The sequence below is a fragment of the Lepisosteus platostomus genome, unplaced genomic scaffold (genome assembly GCF_059453375.1).
Source record: "Lepisosteus platostomus isolate fLepPlt1 unplaced genomic scaffold, fLepPlt1.hap1 Scaffold_46_H1, whole genome shotgun sequence".
Lineage (NCBI taxonomy): Eukaryota > Metazoa > Chordata > Actinopteri > Semionotiformes > Lepisosteidae > Lepisosteus > Lepisosteus platostomus.
Genome location: NW_028291666.1, coordinates 278,732 through 298,859, shown reverse-complemented (window position 1 = coordinate 298,859; position 20,128 = coordinate 278,732). Strand labels below are relative to the sequence as shown.

At 46.1% G+C, this 20,128-nt stretch overlaps 6 non-coding genes across 6 annotated transcripts; 3 read left to right on the top strand and 3 right to left on the bottom strand.

Annotated features, from left to right (window-relative positions):
- The first annotated feature begins 5,349 nt into the window (after positions 1-5,349).
- On the top strand, positions 5,350-5,421 carry trnag-ucc (transfer RNA glycine (anticodon UCC)). Its single transcript has one exon. It is a non-coding gene; the product is annotated as a tRNA-Gly (tRNA).
- An 822-nt stretch (positions 5,422-6,243) lies between these two features.
- LOC148633593 (U4 spliceosomal RNA) lies at positions 6,244-6,385 on the bottom strand. Its single transcript, XR_015933927.1, has one exon. It is a non-coding gene; the product is annotated as a U4 spliceosomal RNA (small nuclear RNA).
- A 3,327-nt stretch (positions 6,386-9,712) lies between these two features.
- Positions 9,713-9,853, bottom strand: LOC148633592 (U4 spliceosomal RNA). Its single transcript, XR_015933941.1, has one exon. It is a non-coding gene; the product is annotated as a U4 spliceosomal RNA (small nuclear RNA).
- A 5,592-nt stretch (positions 9,854-15,445) lies between these two features.
- Positions 15,446-15,518, bottom strand: trnak-cuu (transfer RNA lysine (anticodon CUU)). Its single transcript has one exon. It is a non-coding gene; the product is annotated as a tRNA-Lys (tRNA).
- Positions 15,519-17,866: 2,348 nt separating this feature from the next.
- trnae-uuc (transfer RNA glutamic acid (anticodon UUC)) lies at positions 17,867-17,938 on the top strand. Its single transcript has one exon. It is a non-coding gene; the product is annotated as a tRNA-Glu (tRNA).
- Positions 17,939-20,022: 2,084 nt separating this feature from the next.
- trnat-agu (transfer RNA threonine (anticodon AGU)) lies at positions 20,023-20,096 on the top strand. The gene has a single exon. It is a non-coding gene; the product is annotated as a tRNA-Thr (tRNA).
- Positions 20,097-20,128: the final 32 nt, after the last annotated feature.

Below are 20,128 nucleotides of genomic sequence, written 5' to 3'. Positions count from 1 at the left end.
AGGTCCTCGAACAGACCTTCACTGATTATGGACTTCTCAGAGCTGAGGCTAAGAATTACATCATCAACCTGCACTTCTGCCACCTGGACCCCCTCCCACCACCATGGGGTGGTAGTCCTGGACCCCCTGAGGTACCAGGGTGCACAGAAAGGACTCCCATTCATTACCGGACAGGGAGATCCACTCTTCTTCAGGGATGAAAAGGGGGTGTGCTTTACCTGGCGGGTCAAGCAGCTGCTTGGAGCACTGCTCCTGTAGTTGGGAGACCGTGGGAGTGCTGGCCTGGGCAGGACTTCCCTGTAGTTTTGGAAAGCAAGAAGAGACATTTATTCTCGTCCAGAGGAACCAGGAGGAACCTCCAACTCAGCTATAGTGTTCAGTGGGCACTGTGTGATCACAGCATAACCACTGAATCCCCCTTTTTGCTGTGCAACAGGCTTAGGGTTTTTGACCTGAGCCCACAATTTTCCACGCTGGCAGTCCACCAGAGGCTCCAGCCTGTCAAGCAGGTCTTGGCCAATGAGTAGTGGCTCTGTTGTAAACCTAGAGATGTAAACAGGATGCACCACGTTCATTGGCCCGAACCTAAGTGCCACCCACACTCGGTGTGTGATCCTGGCATGATCCTGGGTATAGCTGGAAATATCTATCTTACACGGTTCTACCTTAAGTCTGATGCCTTTTCCTTTCGCTACTCGTTTGTGCTCGCTGAGTAGATCGGCTGACATCAAACTAATTTCAGCCCCAGTGTCAATCAGTGCTTCTCTATCTAAGACGTTTTCAAGAGAAACCTTGATATAAATACGCCTTGCTTTGCCTTTCTGGCTGAGATTCCCTAAGAATTGTAGGAAGCCTGCCTTTTCTTTGACTTCAGGGGCGGGGTCAGCGCCCAACTCAGAGTCACAGCCTTCTTCCAGGCAGGAACCCTCCCACCCAATCAGATAGACTGAGGGAGGGGCTTGGGACGGATCCCCGCCTCCTCCAGTGAGAAGGGGCGTGGTCCCCCTAAGCTCATTCACACTTCCGGCATTCGGTGCGGAAGGTTTACCCTGTCCTGATCTCTCAGGCAGGGCTTGTTCAAGCCTGGCCAGGCGGGCTGCAGTTGACTCCCTTCGTCCAGTCTTATGATAGGCTCTGCCTGAGCCCTTGCCTTCCCCGTAGCGCTCACGGCGGCTCTGACGCTTAGTGCGGTCCTGCCTGCCTATTTTGCGCCGGGGCTTAGCGAGCTCAGGAACCTCAGCTGCCTCGAGCTGAGGCGAGTCGTCAACCCTGCTGGCTTTAGTGGCGAACACGGCCGTTTTAGCAGGTTTTTGCTCTGAGGAAGCAGAGACTTCAGCTCCCCAGGCTTTTTGAGCCAACCTTCTAATGTCAGACATTTTCATCGCTTTTGCATCAGTGTGCATCACAATCATTTTCCTGACTGAGGGATGCAGATTAGCAATGAATAAACCTTTGAAATTCACGTTCTCTTCGCAACCCTCTTCATTCCGCCCTGCAAAATAAGTGCGCCTAAGCCTCTGATAATAGTCGCGAGGGGCTTCAGCTTTTTCGTGCTTAATATGGTGCACAGCGGCCACGGCAGCTATGGGATCGATAAAAGCCGAAAATTCTCCGATCATTGCCTGACACAGCTCCTCAAAGCTATTACAGACCTCCGGTCCTTGTCTAGACATCCACTCGTGGACCGCTCGGCTGGTAGTTTTCCTTACTAACATAGCCTTTTCCTGTTCGGACGCTTCGAGCATAAACTGCAAAGTATATCTCAGCTCATCGATGTAGGTCTCCACATTATTCCCTGACACTGACGGGTCAAACCTTTCTACATCTTTGGCTAACTGCCTCAGGGAGTGGAGGTTAATTTTTACAGTTTCTCCGCGGGCAGGGAGACGGCCGTGATCAGGAGCAGGGGGTCTATGCCTGAACTGACTCGCCCTTGCGTTTCGCGCAGGACTCGGCGATCTCCCCCATGCCGATCCGACCACAGACCCTGGCTGGGAGAAACCTCCTCCCGGCGCGCTGGGTGATTGCTCCGGGCTGCTAGGTGGGCTGGCATGCAAGTGGGATCTAGTCTATTTTGCTTCCAGTACGGCAGCATCTGACTCCTTTTGCCTTTCCTGGCTGAGCTCATTTAAACTCTCAATTTCTTTTTCTTTTTCTTTCAAGCTCGCTTCCAGGTCTCTCCTAGCTACCTCAGCCGCAGTTTCTCTAGCAGACAAGTCATCTAATTTACCTAAAACTTCCCTGAGTCAGTCTTCACTTTCCTCATTTTTCACTCTCTTTTCTCTGATTATATCCAACAACTCAACTCGCTCCGCCTTATATCTTTCTAGCGTTCCCTGAAGCTTTTGAAACTTTGTCAGCTCGGACAAAGAGAGTTCCAGCTGTTTAGCTAGATTTAAGGTGAAACTCGATAGGACCAGAACTGCTTTCACAGACCCTCCTGTGTTAAGCTGGTTCGCTACCTTAGCTACTAAATCTACTTGCAGCTTCTCAATATCATCAAAGTTCAACTTTTCGATACCACTCCAGTAACCAGGATTGTCGTCGCTAGAAATAGTACTTATAAGCGACTCCACTTCAGACATTTTAGCAGCCATTGTCATTACGTTTGTAGGGAAAACCGGTTCAGGGACGCCAAATATGTAATCATAGTGGCTCTCTGAAGGCACCAGTTCTGTAGGGTTTGGGCATTTACTGAGACAATTATTAATTGTAGCAGTAAATCACAAAGTTGATTCTTTTGATGGCTTTAGAATCCAACCATGCGATATAACTCAAACAACGCACACACACAGGTACTAATACACGAGGATACATTTATTAATACATAGAATATGCATATAAACCTAACAGATCTTATCGAGAGGGTTATCAGAATACAAAAGGTATATATTCAATCAGTTACAAAGTGTTACACATATCAAGAGGACATACGTTCAGTATATCATTCATTAAGACCGTTTCATAAATGAACTTGGTTACAACTTCTACATTAGATACTCAAAACAAGTACATAACTCTTAGGAATTAAATTGATATCAACTGGTTGGGATAACAATTGAATTCTCGAGCTGTAATGCATTGAAGTTGAATACTCATCCAATCTTTGGGGATTCAGATCTCCTGCGGACTCAAAGAAACAGTTGCAGGCTGTTGCTGTCCAATCCGCGCTCTCTGGCTCCGTGGCAGGCTGTGCTGTGCGGCTTGCGACGGTGCGCTGCTGATGCTCACTGTTGGCTTTAACTAGCAAAGTTTGTGCACAGGAGAAAAGATGACTGTGGGTCCCAGCAAGTCAGGAAGAGGACCGGTTCGTTCCTGATGAAGAGCTAGTTCTGAATAGTGATTCAGCTGTCCACAGTTCCGACCTGTTCACAAGGCCTGCTGCTGGTTACTCTCTGGCAACCTCCACTCTAGACTCTTAGAACAAAGGAAGGTTCTGGCACTCGGACATACTGGCCGTTCCATGGTTGTCCGGGCTGAGTCTCAGGATGGTCAGGAGGCGCGCTGCGAGAATGTCCTGCCCTTGGGATTCTCCTTTGAATTCCCTTTAGAATTGTTGAATCTGAATCTGAATCTGAATCTTGTTGAATCTTCCCTTCTGAATCTGAATCTCCAGGCTCTCTGTGTTGCCTGTTTTTACCTGGAGGAACTTCAGCTCATTGATTGGCTGAAAGTTCCATGGGCATCAGAGTCCCATGTGGGTTACTCGGCCCTACCAGTCCCTGATTGGTTGATCAAGGTGAGATATGAGTCACTTACTCCTGACACTTAGTAATGCAGTCCAGATGTCCAACTGGCACTCCCTAGACAGATAGGCGCCAATGGATGACCATTGATCATGATAGCCAGGCTTAGCTAAGTGCATCCCCCTTTGGGAGCTGTCCTTATCAAAAGAAAACATCTTGCATGAATAGTTTCTCTGTGGCTGCACCACAGAGATGAACAGAGAAATGGGGCCTCATTTGGGAAGGCTCAGAACACTTAATTCTTTCTATTAATAAGCCTCACCGCTACACGTCAGAGAAACTTTAAGAGTATTACTTTTTTTTTTCTTTTTCCAAAATACAGTATGGAATCTAGACACCCGAGCAGATGGATTTCCAATCAGCACACGTTACACTAAACGCTAGAAAACAGGGGGATTTCTTTACGCAGTTATCAGCACACCCGGTATTCGCGTATAGAAGCCGCGGTGCTGTGCTGAACTTGAACTCACAGCAACATCAGTTATTCTGTGCGACTGATTCTCATTTCATTCTAAACTCGCCCACCCAGGGACGCCATTAAATGTAATGGTTTGATGGGTTTACTGAGACAATTATTTATTGTAGCAGTAATCACGAGGTTGTTAGTTGGGGCTTTTAGAAAATCAATCGTCAGAACAACTAACAACGCACACACAGGGGTTCAATACACTAGATACATTTATTAATATAAATTGTGCACCAAACATATACTAGTCTGCCTGGATACGAGTGGCAGACCTTACTGTGAGGGTTATCAATATACAAGGTATATAATCCCGAAGAGATGCAAACACAAAGAGATACACAACAGAGAATATATGTCAATATATATTGTTCGGTTACCAAATCGCTAATCAGTGTTATTACCCACTGTTACTCTAAACTCGGAAGTAAATACATTACTCATGAATTAAATTGATAACAACTTGTGTTGAGGTACAATTGAATTCTCGAGACGCAATGTAGAACATGGGGTTTACTTATCCACTGTGTATGGATTTGGAATTTCCCGGCACGAACACCAAACCAGCTGACAGGCTCTGTTGCAACCTCAGTTCCAGCGGTTGTCCAATGGGCGTTGTCCCGGCATCCTCTGGCTACCGGCCAACCAGTCAAGGTGCAGCTCGGAGTAGGACGAGCGGAGGAATCTGACTGCAGCGCGCAGGGCAGTCGTTGCTCCGAGGGGATCTACCAGCAGTCCGGCTGGCTGGTAGAAAGTCTCTATGCACAGAGTGTGACCGCGAGTCCTCACAAGTCACTCTTGTGCCTGGGAAGAAGCTGGTTCGTTCCCGGTCCAGCACTGCTTCTGAATAAGCTATTCAGGTTGTCGACGAGGGTCCAGCTGTAGGGTCCAACTGTCCAACACAAACACAATCTGTAGCGTTTAGCGTGACATAGTCTTGCAGGCATCGTGCTGTCTCACTGCAATACTATACCGCTGGAGGAAACAGTCCATCTGGCCATGAAACTCATTTGAACGTCTAGCTACAGCAACTAACAATATCATGATTTATTCAGGATTTGTGGAATCAGCACGTCCCGGAGACAGCTTCCGAAATCGTGAGCATTCTCTGGTGGTGTCCTGCAGGGCGCCTGTGGGCGTGCGTTGGTGGTATAGTGGTGAGCATAGCTGCCTTCCAAGCAGTTGACCCGGGTTCGATTCCCGTCCAACGCAGTGGCGATTGGTTCCAAATGCTGTCATGAGCCTTGGACTAGCAAAGCGCAGCCTTTTGAAAAACGGAATGCAAAACGGAATTGAAGGAGAATCTTACAGGGGATTCTGAGCGGTGTCTGCATACACGCAGTCCGATACGGGTGCTGAAAGCTTGAGCTACTCTCAATGTCATGCTGCCTTTCCCTGGAGTAAATCTGTTACATTGAAAGAATGCTTCTGGCAGGTTCAAAAAGGGACCCTTGTTAATTGGAGAAATCAATGATTTCGAATGAATTCTGTATGCGTTAAAAGACAGCTATACACAGAAAACATGCAGGACACTGCTCATGATGTCTCAGTGCGTTTTTCCAAGCCATCTGACAAAGCCCGCCCACAGAAAACTGCAGCAGATCGTGTAAAGACGTTCAACTTTGTAACTACTGCACGCACAGGAAGCAGAATAAATTCCTCTTTTAAAACTGTCAAAGGTTTGCTTTGTGAACGCTGCAGGACATCGCACAATCTCTTTTGAACGGGGACAAACCATTTCTTATGGGGCGCAGTAAGTACAGACGTTTAAAAAGCTCCACTCATGCCGACGATGCAGCATGAAGAAGCGCAACCTAACGTCTGACAGACAAAAGCCGGGTGCCGCTACGAGCAATATGAAATCAAACTGACAGCACACGGCGTTTCGCGCTGACTCAAAAGTGATCTCGACAGACGCTGTTCTCTGCATAACGCTGAAAGAGCTAAAGAGCGTTTCTGTTGAGACGTAACAAGCTCGTTTCTTTCTACCATGATGTCACCATGACCAAATCTGTCTTTAAACACCTTGCTCAGTCTCTGACGAGACTGTCAAAAATTGCTTTCGCCGATTGTATTGCAAACCGGCGGAAGCGGGGTATTGGGAAAAGTTTTCAACTAGCAATAATCGCGCCTCGGCTAAACCTCACAGGCTACGATACTGCCACTGCGCAAAGCTGACGGTTGCCAGGCAACCGCGGGGATCCTATGGAAATCGTTATCGATCGTCTCATGGCATGTCGTTGCGGTAACGCTTCATATTTGTCGTCTTCTTCTTCTTCTAGCTTGAGGTTTTGAAGAATTTCATGACAGACAAGGGCTCCGTTGGGAACAAAGGGCGTTGTGAGAAAACCGTTGCTTCTTTTTAGCAGCAGAAATACAACCCTTTAAATACAAGATGACAGAACAATGACGAAGGGCATGCCGGGAGGAACTCATGCACTACAGAGGAAAGGGGGTGGGCACGTACAGTTCACATTCAAGCCACAAGTACTCTTCTCGGATGTTGCACAAACAAATCCTAACGTCCTGAAAGCATTGCAGCATGTTTGTGTCCCACTTCCCGTGGCTGCAGGACGACTGACACGAACGGACAAACACAATCTGTGGCGTGTAGCGTGACATAGTCTTGCAGGCATCGTGCTGTCTCACTGCAATACTATACCGCTGGAGGAAACAGTCCATCTGGCCATGAAACTCATTTGAACGTCTAGCTACAGCAAATAACAATATCATGATTTATTCAGGATGTGTGGAATCAGCACGTCCCGGAGACAGCTTCCGAAATCGTGAGCATTCTCTGGTGGTGTCCTGCAGGCCTCCTGTGGGCGTGCGTTGGTGGTATAGTGGTGAGCATAGCTGCCTTCCAAGCAGAAAAATGTTTTCAAATGCTGTCATGAGCCTTGGATTGTGACTAGCAAAGCGAAGCCTTTTGAAAGAGCTAAAGCACTGCAAAACGGAATTGAAAGAGAATCTTACAGGGGATTCTGAGCGGTGTCTGCAAACATGCAGTCCGATACGGGTGCTGAAAGCTTGAGCTACTCTCAATGTCTTGCTGCCTTTCCCCGGAGTAAATCTGTTACATTGAAGGAATGCTTCTGGCAGGTTCAAAAAGGGACCCTTGTTAATTGGAGAAATCAATGATTTCGAATGAATTCTGTATGCGTTAAAAGACAGCTATACACAGAAAACATGCAGGACACTGCTCATGATGTTTCCCGAGCCGAAACACAGTGCGTTTTTCCAAGCCATCTGACAAAGCCTGCCCACTGAAAACTGCAGCAGATCGTGTAAAGACGTTCAACTTTGTAACTACTGCACGCAGAGGAAGAACCAGGGAAAATCTGATCATGTTTCTCTATAACAACAATAAAAAAAAACATTATTTTACATATCACCTTTATGTGCAATAAAATTTATGCGCAAAGAAATTTAAAATAGTCTTCTTTAGGTGTGAGGGTAGGAGTGGATCACAGCAGGCATAATTGGCAAATTAGGAAAACAAAGAACTGGACAGGCGAGACATTTATCCAGAGAGCGAGTGATCAGAAAAAGGAACAGCTGTTACACCCAGGTTTTACGCTCTCTCTCTGTTGAATGAATGAAAGCATTTTATTAAAAACGCGTTTGCGTTTGTCTGGGTATTTACTTTGTAATCTGTGGTTTACATCTACTGTATTGTTTTGAGATGCCACTTTTAAAGGTGATATGTAAAATAAAGTTTTTTATGATTGTTATAGAGAAACATGATCAGATTTTCCCTGGTTCAGAAAAAAGACGATTAAAATCTGTAATCTTTTCACTTGTATGTCATCGGAAAATACAATCAGTTTCTGCTTTGTGTAAGGATGGTGTCAAAAAGTAATCTAAGTGGTGAGAAAGCTGTGCTCCTCAAAGCGCTTTACAGGATAAAAACAATAACAACAATAGTGGCTGGGCAAACGATTTTTTTTTATAGAAATATAAAATGAGATACTGTATAATGATGTGCATGAACAAAGTTATACTGCAATTTTCCTTAGATACGCGATTAAAAAAAATAAAAAATTTTGAATCCCTGGCGGAACACATTCCATAAGAATCAGCGCTTTTATACAGTATATCGCCTTTAAACACATATATTTAAACACGCGTTTACGATTTAAATCAAAACGTGATTCAAATCAATATAAATGTTTATTTTGTAACGCATAAGTGACTATTCATTGTTATTAAAAAGACTTAAATTCGATCATGTTGTGATATTTAGAAATATAAATTTGTTTGGTGCGAGTGAGGTTTTATTTAATCTCTGACCCAGGGAAACGTTTAATTTTTTCAAAGAAATGTTTGTTAAAAAATAAAGTCATAGTTCCATGGGATTCAATCACAGACCATGTGACATGGAAGTCAGGAACCTAACCCACAGCACCACCAGTCGCATGCTGAGGGCTGAAAACTACAGAAACATTATCGACAATGTACAAATTTGATAAAGCTATAAAATAATGTAATTAGGCACAGAAGAAGTTTACAGCACAGTACAATAATAAATGCTGACCATGAGTTTAGAAGCATAAATTACCTTACACTCAATTTAAACACAAGCTGTCTTTAGCCCTCTAAGCTGGTTCATACAGAAATGTAGAGATCCAGGCTCAGAACACACAGCTTCATTAGCGAATACATATGCAGGACAAGTGGAGAAGACGTTTTACAGTGGATGGATTTTTAGAAACATCCCATCAGTGACATCACTGAAGTCAACTCCTAGGTAACTGTCGTGTGGATAGTTTCACAAGAATCAGACAAAGGTTTAAGCATCGCTTGTTCTAGATAAAACTGCAAAAAAAAAACAACAACCCATAATGTACTTCTTTGCGGCTCTGTTTGCCCAAATCATATATTCACAACGTGAAATTAGAAAATAATATTACGTAACCAAAATTCGCAATATGGAAACAGAACCTGTGTAATTGTTGACAGATTATGTACTTGTAACATTTTTACAAGACGAACTACAACATTTAAAAAATGACTTGTATGTACTTGATATCTCTAATCAATCCACTGCACTGCATTAAAACAAAACGAAAACTAAAACGCCCTGGGCATACCGTTTCGCGCTTCTGTAAATCAAGTTAAAAATATCTCAAGACCGATACCGGTTATAATGAAACCATCTTTCGTGTATGTTTTCTTTAAAGTACCGAGACCAGCCATATACTGTATATATACCATATACAGTAAGTACAGACGTTTAAAAAGCTCCACTCATGCCGACGATGCAGCATGAAGAAGCGCAACCTAACGTTTGACAGACAAAAGCCGGGCGCCGCGACGAGCAATATGAAATCAAACTGACAGCACACGGCGTTTCGCGCTGACTCAAAAGTGATCTCGACAGACGCTGTTCTCCGCATAACGCTGAAAGAACTAAAGAGCGTTTCTGTTGAGACGTAACAAGCTCGTTTCTATCTACCATGATGTCACCATGACCAAATCTGTCTTTAAACACCTTGCTCAGTCTCTGACGAGACTGTCAAAAATTGCTTTCGCCGATTGTATTGCAAACCGGCGGAAGCGGGGTATTGGGCAAAGTTTTCAACTAGCAATAATCGCGCCTGGCTAAACCTCACAGGCTACGATACTGCCACTGCGCAAAGCTGACGGTTGCCAGGCAACCGCGGGGATCCTATGGAAATCGTTATCGATCGTCTCATGGCATGTCGTTGCGGTAACGCTTCATATTTGTCGTCTTCTTCTTCTTCTAGCTTGAGGTTTTGAAGAATTTCATGACAGACAAGGGCTCCGTTGGGAACAAAGGGCGTTGTGAGAAAACCGTTGCTTCTTTTTAGCAGCAGAAATACAACCCTTTAAATACAAGATGACAGAACAATGACGAAGGGCATGCCGGGAGGAACTCATGCACTACAGAGGAAAGGGGGCGGGCACGTACAGTTCACATTCAAGCCACAAGTACTCTTCTCGGATGTTACACAAACAAATCCTAACGTCTTGAAAGCATTGCAGCATGTTTGTGTCCCACTTCCCGTGGCTGCAGGACGACTGACACGAACGGACAAACACAATCTGTGGCGTTTAGCGTGACATAGTCTTGCAGGCATCGTGCTGTCTCACTGCAATACTATACCGCTGGAGGAAACAGTCCATCTGGCCATGAAACTCATTTAAACGTCTAGCTACAGCAACTAACTATATCATGATTTATTCAGGATGTATGGAATCAGCACGTCCCGGAGACAGCTTCCGAAATCGTGAGCATTCTCTGGTGGTAGGGGCGTTCAAGATGGCGCTCAGGTGGGAGGTAAAGTTTAGTGGTTGAGGAGTTTTTTTGAGTTTTTCATGACCTGAATGTTAATTTTTGCTTTTTTTGACTACAGAAAAATAAAGACTTAACACTAGTTGTTTAAACTCCAGCGGTATAGTATTGCAGTGAGACAGCACGATGCCTGCAAGACTATGTCACGCTAAACGCCACAGATTGTGTTTGTCCGAATTTGAACTTTCACAAAAGCATGCTAGCAGACAAATGCGCCTCAGAGGACTTAAGGCTGGCTTCAAGTTGGAATGATAAAGTCTCCCCGTCCGGTTAGGAAAAGGGAACTTTGTTAGACAGAAAGAAGGAAGTAACAATAACGGAGAATTGTGTGCAAGGATTTTAGAAGCTGCGCAGCCCTGCAGTTTCAATAGCCCTTTTATTCGTGTTAGATGCTGGAATTGCCTATTTTTGACGCTCTTACGAATGCGATGTCAACGAAAACAGAACAAAGCACAAAAAAACCCTCAAGTCCTGCAGTTGGATAGAATGCCGTTACACGTCCAAGCCGTATTTGACTTCATCCTACCATTGCAACACGGGGCGTATATGGAAACGAACACACGCTACGAATTGTCTCTAATCAGTCCCTACAGTTGTAAGGCGCCTGGAAGCATGCACCCCCATCATTAATCTTTGTGCATCTGTGCAAGGTAAACTCTGGAGCAGTCTTTGAAACGGCTCAAAGGAAACACGTGATTGATTCCATGTGCATCTGGGGTTCATTTCTTATTTACATTTAATTCAAGGGAAAGGCTTGGGTCAGTTTCAGACGGCCTCCAACAGCGAGATTCAAGCGCCCCACCTTCAGCCCAATCTGCGCCACCAGAACGCCAACGGCTCCTCTGCTCTCCGGGGTGCGGTTGTGACCCCGTAACCTAAAGTGTTGGTGGCAGACAAATGGAGACTAACAGGTGACATCCTAGGACATGACTACATTGTGACACTCGGTGGGGATGGTGACCATTGCTTGGAAAAGAGTGCGAGGCCCCTTTAGAAAAACATTTTGTTAACAGGCATTCTGCCTCAGCCTAAACACCTATAGCTTGAAAAGCGCATGCTATTAGACAGGCACCTCTGCAAGACCTTAAGAGTCTCTTAAACTAGTGATAGTAAGGTGTTCCCAATGGGCGATGTTCGGCTTTCAAATCATCTCTCCTTGGAAGCGCCGAGATGCAGCTGTTTAAGGCTTAGAAGCAGCTGACTGTTTCACTACCTAGCTGATCACTGTCAGTCAGGGAGCTCAGAGGTGAAAAGCCTGTCTGAGAGACAATTCGCCGTCGATCAGCTCAATATGTTCCGTACCAGCTCGGCGCACCTGAGATCATCTTGGTAGCTGTGTAGCTCAGATGAGCGAGAGCGTGTGTGTGTGTACCACCGTGATTGGATGCCGGTCCTTCTCAGGTCACAGTAAACCTTCTGCTGCCTAACTTCCCTTATTTTTGGGGATCCCTTTGAAAAAGCAAAGGAAAAAAAAACTGGCTCTTCATCAGCGTGATCAACCTCACCCAGTGTGGCGCAGTGGCCTAATGGCTAAGGCACTGGCACTCTAAGCCAGGGATTGTGGGTTCGAGTCCCATCTGGGTTGCTCCTGTCCCCTTTTGAGAGTACAAATGTCCTTGTGATTTGCGAAGCTGCAACCCCACCTTACTCAGTGAGCGTCTCTGCTTTTCTCTCACATACAGTTGGGAGAAAAACTTTTGTAAACAGCCCTTCGGAATGATGTGGATTTCTGCATGAATGGCTCCTAACATGTGATCTTATCTTTATCTTAGTCATAATAATCAATAAAGAGAGTCTGATTTAACAAACAACACACGCCCAACATTTGACATTGCTGTTTTAACAAATGTTTTAAACAATCAAGGTCATTGATGGAAAAAGTACGTGAACCCTTATATTAAGGAGCTAGTGGAACCTCCTTTATTGACAAAAACCTCAACCCCCACTTTCTGTAGCGGCTGGTCAGACCTGAGCAGCGGTTAGGAGGTATTTTGGCCTATTCCTCTATGCAAAACTGTTTCAGTTCATGTATATTTTTGGGATGTCTTGCGCTGAACGGCCTGCTTCAGATCATGCCACAGCACTTCAATGGGATTGGGGTCAGGACTCTTACTTGGCCATCCCAAAATACGGAATTTCTTCTGTTTCAGCCACTCTGTTGTTGATGTACTCCTTTGTTTTTGTCATGCTGCATGACCCAGCGTCTTTCGAGTTTTAGATCACAGGCAGACACCCTGACATTCTGCTGTAGAATTTCCTGATACATCTTGGAATTCATCGGTCCCTCGATGATTGCAAGCCCTACAGCCTCCGCCATGCTTCCCAGGTGGGATGAGGTTTTGGAGTTGGTATGCAGTGTTTTGTTATCTCCAAACATAACGCTGTGCACATTTACCAACAAGTTCAACTTTTGTCACGTCTGTCCACAGAACATTGTTCCAGGAGTTGCTGTGGAACATCCATGTGGTCTTTAGCAAACTTGAGAGGGGCAGTGGTGGTTTTTTTGTTGGGGAGAGCAGTGGTTTCCTCCGTGGTGACCTCGGATGATCACCACTCCTGTTCAGATTTCTTCTTATGGTGGACTCATGAACACAGACGTAAGACAAAGTCAACCACCTGTTCGCTAGATCCCATCCCCACTCAGCTAGTCAAAGATTCCCTCGAAGGACTGGCAGGACCTATAATTAGTATGATGAATGCATCGCTTGCATCAGGCGTTGTACCTGATCAATTTAAGGTAGCAGTTGTTAGACCGCTCCTTAAGAAGTCAAATTTGGATCCACAAGTTCTTAACAACTACAGGCCTTTCTCAAAGGTCCCATTTCAATCTAAAAGTCTTGAGAGAATAGTTGTTGCCCAATGTCAATCGTATCTGGATTCAAATAATATAATTGAGAAATTTCAGTCTGGTTTCTGAAACTGCATTAACGAGAGTCGTAAATGATATTCTCTTAGCTACTGATGCAGGGAATGCAACAGTGCTTGTGCTTCTAGATCTTAGAGCTGCCTTTGACACGGTTGACCTCTCTGTTTTGTTACACAGGCTTGAGTTTGAGGTTGGCTTATCTGGAACCGTCCTTCAGTGGTTTACTTCACATTTTACTCATCGTTTTCATTATGTTCAAATATCTAATAATTGTACTGCTTCATCAACGTCACCAGTTCAATTTGGGGTACCAGACGGATCAGTGCCGGGACCAATATTGCTCTCTCTCTCTACATGCTGCTGCTAGGTAGGATAATACGAAAAAATAATATGAACTTTCATTCATATGCTGATGACACTCAAATAAACATTTTGTTTACACCAAACGACAACTCTTCTATTATCACTTTAGTTAAATGCATTAATGAAGGAAAGACTTGGATGTGTGAAAACTTTTTGTTACTCAACTCTGAGAAAACTGAGGATCTGTTGATCGGAGGCAACAATACTGATAGGACTACTATAACTTCAGCACTTAACTCAGAGGATTTAATCATTTGCCTCAAAGAGACAGCACGTAACCTAGGCGGCATATTAGACACAAGGCTCTTAACAACTTGCATTGTTAAGTGCCTTGGGACAACCTTGTTGTGAAAGGTGCTATATAGAAATACATTGATTTGAACTGAATTGACAATGTAAAATGTTGTGTGTTGTTTGTTAAACAAGACTGTCTTTATTTATTATTATGCGTCAGATGAAGATCAGATCACATTTTAAGAGCCATTCATTTAGAAATCCAGATCATTCGTGTTTTAAAAGTCGCGGGAAAAGTGAAACGGGTGCTTTTCCTTTGTTGCGCAGACACACGATGACACCGTAGGCGGCAGGACTCGAAGCTTCGCGGGGAGACCCCGACGGCTTTCTAATCCATCGCCCTAACTACTCGGCCACGGCTGCAGCGCGCGCTGCTTTCTTGATACAGTCTAACATAGAGTGCCGGGCGGCGGCGGAACCCTTTTTCAAAGTCGCTTTCGGTTTAACAACAACAAAAAAAAAATTCACAAAATGCATGCTAGCAGACAAATGCGCCTCGGAGAGCTTAAGGCTGGCTTCAAGTTGGAATGATAGTCTCCCCGTCCGGTCAGGAAAAGGGAACTTTGTTAGACAGAAAGAAGGAAGTAACAATAACGGAGAATTGTGTGCAAGGATTTTAGAAGCTGCGCAGCCCTGCAGTTTCAATAGCCCTTTTATTCGTGTTAGATGCTGGAATTGCCTTTTTTTGACGCTCTTACGAATGCGATGTCAACGAAGACAGAACAAAGCACAAAAAACCCTCAAGTCCTGCAGTTGGATAGTTGGATAGAATGCCGTTACGCGTCCAAGCCGTATTTTCAAGACGTGATTCCCTGAGTCCCAAAAATTTGTAAGTTCTTTGGATGATCTGTGGACCAATCTTTCACGATGAAGAATTCCTTAAGAAGAATAGATCTCGGCCCACCATACCAATGCCTCCATCTCAAAACAGCAACCTCCCACTGCCCTTAGTCTGCAAGGCAGTCCTTTCAAGTGCGATGATGACGCCGGGACTTTCGTTGCCTATTGTACGAGCTGAACTTTTGTGCTCATCAATTCAACGCTCTTTCCATCAACTCATCTTGTCTTTTGACGTTTCGTGTTTTGTGCTCCTTTGACTATCGGCATATCGGGTGACTGCAAACACTGAAGTTCTTGCTTACGGAGTGTGGAATAGTGTTTTCAAGTGATCGCTGTTCTGTCATGTTGACGCCGAGTGAATCTTTCTTTGGCAACATGGGCAGGCTGACAGCAAAAGTAATGGCAAATTTCTTGACTTATTTCTGAATGTGAATGTTCTTTAGAAAAGGGATGCGGCGTTGCTTCTCCCCCGTGTAAAGGTCACGCATTCCAGACGTGGTTATGAGCGAACAGTTGCCGCAAGTGTTTGAAAAGAGCAAGAGAGGAAGCAGCCCTGCCCCGTGTGAGGATCAAACTCAGGACTTTCAGATGAAGAGACTGACGCGCTACCAACTACGCCAACGAGGCCAGCTGCAGTGCACAGCCGGAAAGTTTGCCTCATATGGATTTCAGTCGCCCGTTCCCTAATCTTTAGACGCCCTCTGCTGGATGTTGCATTTGCCTTTTGATCTCACCGATACTTTTTTGGTCTGTTTCTGTTGCGAGTCCGTTTTTCAGATCTCACCTAGCACAAGTCTCTCTGGCTGAAGTGGCCTCTCTGCTTCAGCATCGTGCCCTCACTCAGCCATTAAAAACGTCACTCGGACTTCTGACATGCTGACATGAAATGTCAAGAGAGAGTGGCGGAGACGCTTAAGGCAGAGAGAAGATGAAGAGGGGGCGTGGCTGCGAAATGATTGACAGCTGCATGACGCTCTCCATGCAAGGTGTGACCACAGGCTAAAGGACACCTTTCGGCACATCAAGCTCTAAGCACACACCTGGAGGACGTGGGAAACGATCCCGCTACCTCTCGCATGCAAAGCGAGCGCTGTACCATGCAAGCTAACCCCCTTCGCTGGGGCTCATGCCTCAGTGTCGCCTAGTGCCGCTTGTTCCCCTCTTACCGGGTGCAGTTCACTGCCCTTCGTCTGCAAGGCAGTCGTGTAATTGCGGCTTTCTTGACTTATTGATGAAGGTCTGACTGGACGAGCGAATGACGCCTCTCCCCCATCCTCAAGCTCGCTGACAGGATAAAATAGAAAGTGCTGCTGTGGCTCATTGGTTTAGGGGTATGATTCTCGCTTAGGGTGTGGGAGGTCCCGGGTTCAACTCCCGGCTGAGCCCTTGTGTGCTCTTTCTGTCCTCGTCCACAAGACTGGGAACTGATATCCACATCACCTTGCAGCATCTGCTTATGGCAAACGATGGAATGTGACTAATGACTGAACGAGCCTGGTGAATACTCATCACGTGGCACAATGAGAGCGTGCAGTCAGCTGTCCAAGGCAGCAACCTCATTGCTCGTTCAAAAGAACACGTACTGAAAACTCATCACCACTATGTCGTAAATGAGCACCGCGATCGCTTGTTGTCATGCGTCCTTACTTGGGAAATGCAGAAGCAAAAACTGCCCTCTCTCAGCCACCGAAATGTGTGCGGCTCGCCTTGCACTCTCTGCGCCTCGCATATTTATGGAGCTGTCTGCTCTTCTTTCTGTTGAAGTACGCAAGTTACGGGGCGTACTGCAGACTATGATGTGCTCAATGACAGCTTTCAAGATTTGAAAACTATGAGCTTGATGGCTCAAGTCGAACGAATGTGGTTGTTACGCAATTGATGATCAAACGCACATATTCTAACGATTCGTGAGAGTATGTTCTAAAGGTCCTTGGCTCGATCCCGGGTTTCGGCATTTTGTTTCATCGCTCCCTTTGTTCCTCTCTCCAGCGCCCCCTGCCTAAAATGACGCGTCCCTTTCTCAGCCCGAAACGCAAGCGATACACCAGCAACAAACCCTACAGGTTTCCGTAGTGTAGTGGTTATCACGTTTGCCTAACATGTGAAAGGTCCCAGGTTCGAGACCGGGTGCAAACAGCCTCTTCTTGCACGCTCCTGCACTTCACAGAGGTCTTGAACCACCAGTCATTTGTTCCCAATGTATTTCCAGTGCCTTCATGCACTCTTGTACCAAACGCACGTTTTTTCTGTACCTGGAGCCGATCATTTGCAATTGGGCTGTCCCGACAGACCAAGACGAGCTCTGTCGGCTCAAAAGCAGCGCAACACCTGTGAGAACAACAGAAAGATTAGTACCCAGCGGGGGCCTCTTAGTGAGCCCAAGATCTAATCAAGAATCGACTCCAGCAACAGGGCTGGGCGCATTGTTCCATACTCCAACCACTCTTGGTGTAAACAGGTCCCTCCTGGTCTCTGCATGAAATGCACTTTCCTGCGTTTGCTATGGTGTAACTGGCTTCCCCTGCATGGGCGAATGTGAAGAAGATCCTTAGTAAGTCATTGAAGAAACCCGAGAAGAGGTCGGAGTGGCCTCTGTCGTTCATCAACGATCCAGTCAGGCAGTACTCCTCTGTAAAGTGCCGTTCGTTCACATCGATTGGCTTTTTTTTGCCTTCATTCATGCAAGTAGTAAAAGCAAACACCCCTATTCTGCCGTGACCCAGATTTGAACCAGGGTTGTTGCGGCCACAACTATGACCACTATACGATCACGTCGAGTTACCGATACACACGTGGCAGGGCGGAAAAGGCTGTGCTCTCTTCGTGTGACATAAACGGAAAAGTCCTGACGTTGCATTTCAACTGAGTCCCAGTATACATCGACCCTTCGACACTCTGAGTGACAACTCTCTTGCGTGTTTTCTCATATTTATGTAGTTTGCTTGCATGATGCCGGGAACAGCAGGGTTGTTCGCTGCCATATGGTCTAGTGGTTAGGATTCCTGGTTTTCACCCAGGCGGCCCTGGTTCGACTCCCGGTATGGGAACGTGTCAGTTTTGCCTCCTGCTTTCCAAAAGATCAGCACCGTGTACGAAGGAGCCGCATTAAAACTACTCGAACGTGCAAAACGTGCGAGAAGAGGGGGCGCTTGTTTCCAGCCGAAACTTCTCGCGTGTGAGACCAGCTGACCATCGCTGCAGGAGGTGGGAGGGTTACTCTGGTAGACAGGGCTGACCTTCGGCAATAGGATTTATACTCTCCAAGATGATATTTGCACTTTCTGGAGAGGCGATTTTCTCCACGTCAGTAGCCCGATTTCGTCGATTGCGTGGAGAGGGCTGTAGAATGTGACGCCGCCTTTCCTGCTCCGTCCATGACAGGCGTGCTGGTCTCTGGAGAGAGAGCACGGTCCATCAGCGCACTCCAATAAAGGCACTGGAAGCAGCTGAATCGCATTGGCGAAGCTCAGCACTGGGCCGCTGGGCATGTCTTACCACTGTTTCCGTAGTGTAGTGGTTATCACGTTCGCCTCACACGCGAAAAGTCCCCGGTTCGAAACCGGGCGAAAACAGATTTCTTTTGTCGCCACGCACAAAAGGGGATTGGGGATTCGCCTAGCGCTGTGATCGAACAGACCCACTCACCTCTTAGTGTGGCGGGATCTGCACAGTGCATGTCGCAGCGCATCCTGCTTTCACTTCAATGCGCGTCCTGATGTACCCCTGTCTCCCGCGTGACAGGTGGGGACAGGTGACAGGTCCTATACTAACGAGGAAGACATCGCTCTCTCCGACCCCCCGGCATCGTGTCCCGACCCACCGTGCTGGAAGCCGACGCGTGCTGTGATTCCTTTACGGAGCAGAAATGACAACCGAGGAGCCGAGAGATCATTTCAGCATTTCGCGTCTGAACGGAAAACACAAACGACCAACTCGGAATGACTTGCCTTTGACGCTTTTCAAAGCGTTCTTTGTGCACGACGACTGCGCCGCCTAGCAGATACAAATGGGTTGTACAACTTTGAAGTAGCAAATGGAAGAGGGCTAAGCCCCCTCTCTTTTAGCCCAGGTTCGATCTGTCTCCCAGAATCACCAGGGCGCACACACACACACCCGTGCCGTTGAAGTGCTTTGCTTCATTTCTAAGGGCAACTCAACATTCACTCCTACCCCGAGTGCAGAAAAGACAGCGTCCGCAGCAACAACAGCTCAGGTCTCTGCACAGGAGCTAAGCTGCCCCCATCTCCTCTGCTCTGCGGCTCCTGCAGAGCGGAGTCCTGCCTGGAGCCGTGTTTGCAGGCGGCAGCTCCCCACGCTCTGTCTGTGCGTCGTGAAATTAATTAATAACGTTAATAAATTTATAAAGTTAATAAAGTTATAAATTAGAAATTAATAACGATATAATTATATTCATGTACCGCAACACAAGAATAGTACACGCTGTACATTGTCTGTCGATAATGTTTCTGTAGTGCTTTAGTGGGTTAGGTTCCTGACTTCCATGTCACACGGTCTATGATTGAATCCCATGGAACTATGACTTTATTTTTTAACAAACATTTCTTTGAAAAAATGAAACGTTTCCCTTGGTCAGAGATTAAATAAAACCTCACTTTTTTAGGTTTTACTGTGCAGAGTGAGGTTTTACCTCACTTTTTTTGAGCAGAAGGTTTACTGTGACCTGAGAAGGACCGGCATCCAATCACGGTGGTAAATACACACAAGCTCTCACTCATCTGAATTACACGGCTACCAAGATGATCTCGGGTGCGCCGAGCTGGTACGGAACATATTGAACTGATCGACGGCGAATTGTCTCTCAGACAGGCTTTTCACCTCTAAGCTCCCTGACTGACAGTGATCAGCTAGGTAGTGAAACAGTCAGCTGCTTCTAAGCCTTAAACAGCTGCATCTCGGCGCTTCCACGGAGAGATGATTTGAAAGCCGAACATCACCCATTGGGAACACCTTACTATCACTAGTTTAAGAGACTCTTAAGGTCTTGCAGAGGTGCCTGTCTAATAGCATGCGCTTTGCAAGCTATAGGTGTTTAGGCTGAGGCAGAATGCCTGTTAACAAAATGTTTTTCTAAAGGTGTGTCCAAGTGGCTGCAAAAGGAGAACACTCCTGGGGTGCTGTGGCTTAGTTGGTTAAAGCGCCTGTCTAGTAAACAGGAGATCCTGGGTTCGAATCCCAGCGGTGCCTTCTTTGTTCTGTCTTCTTGAACAGTACTGGTC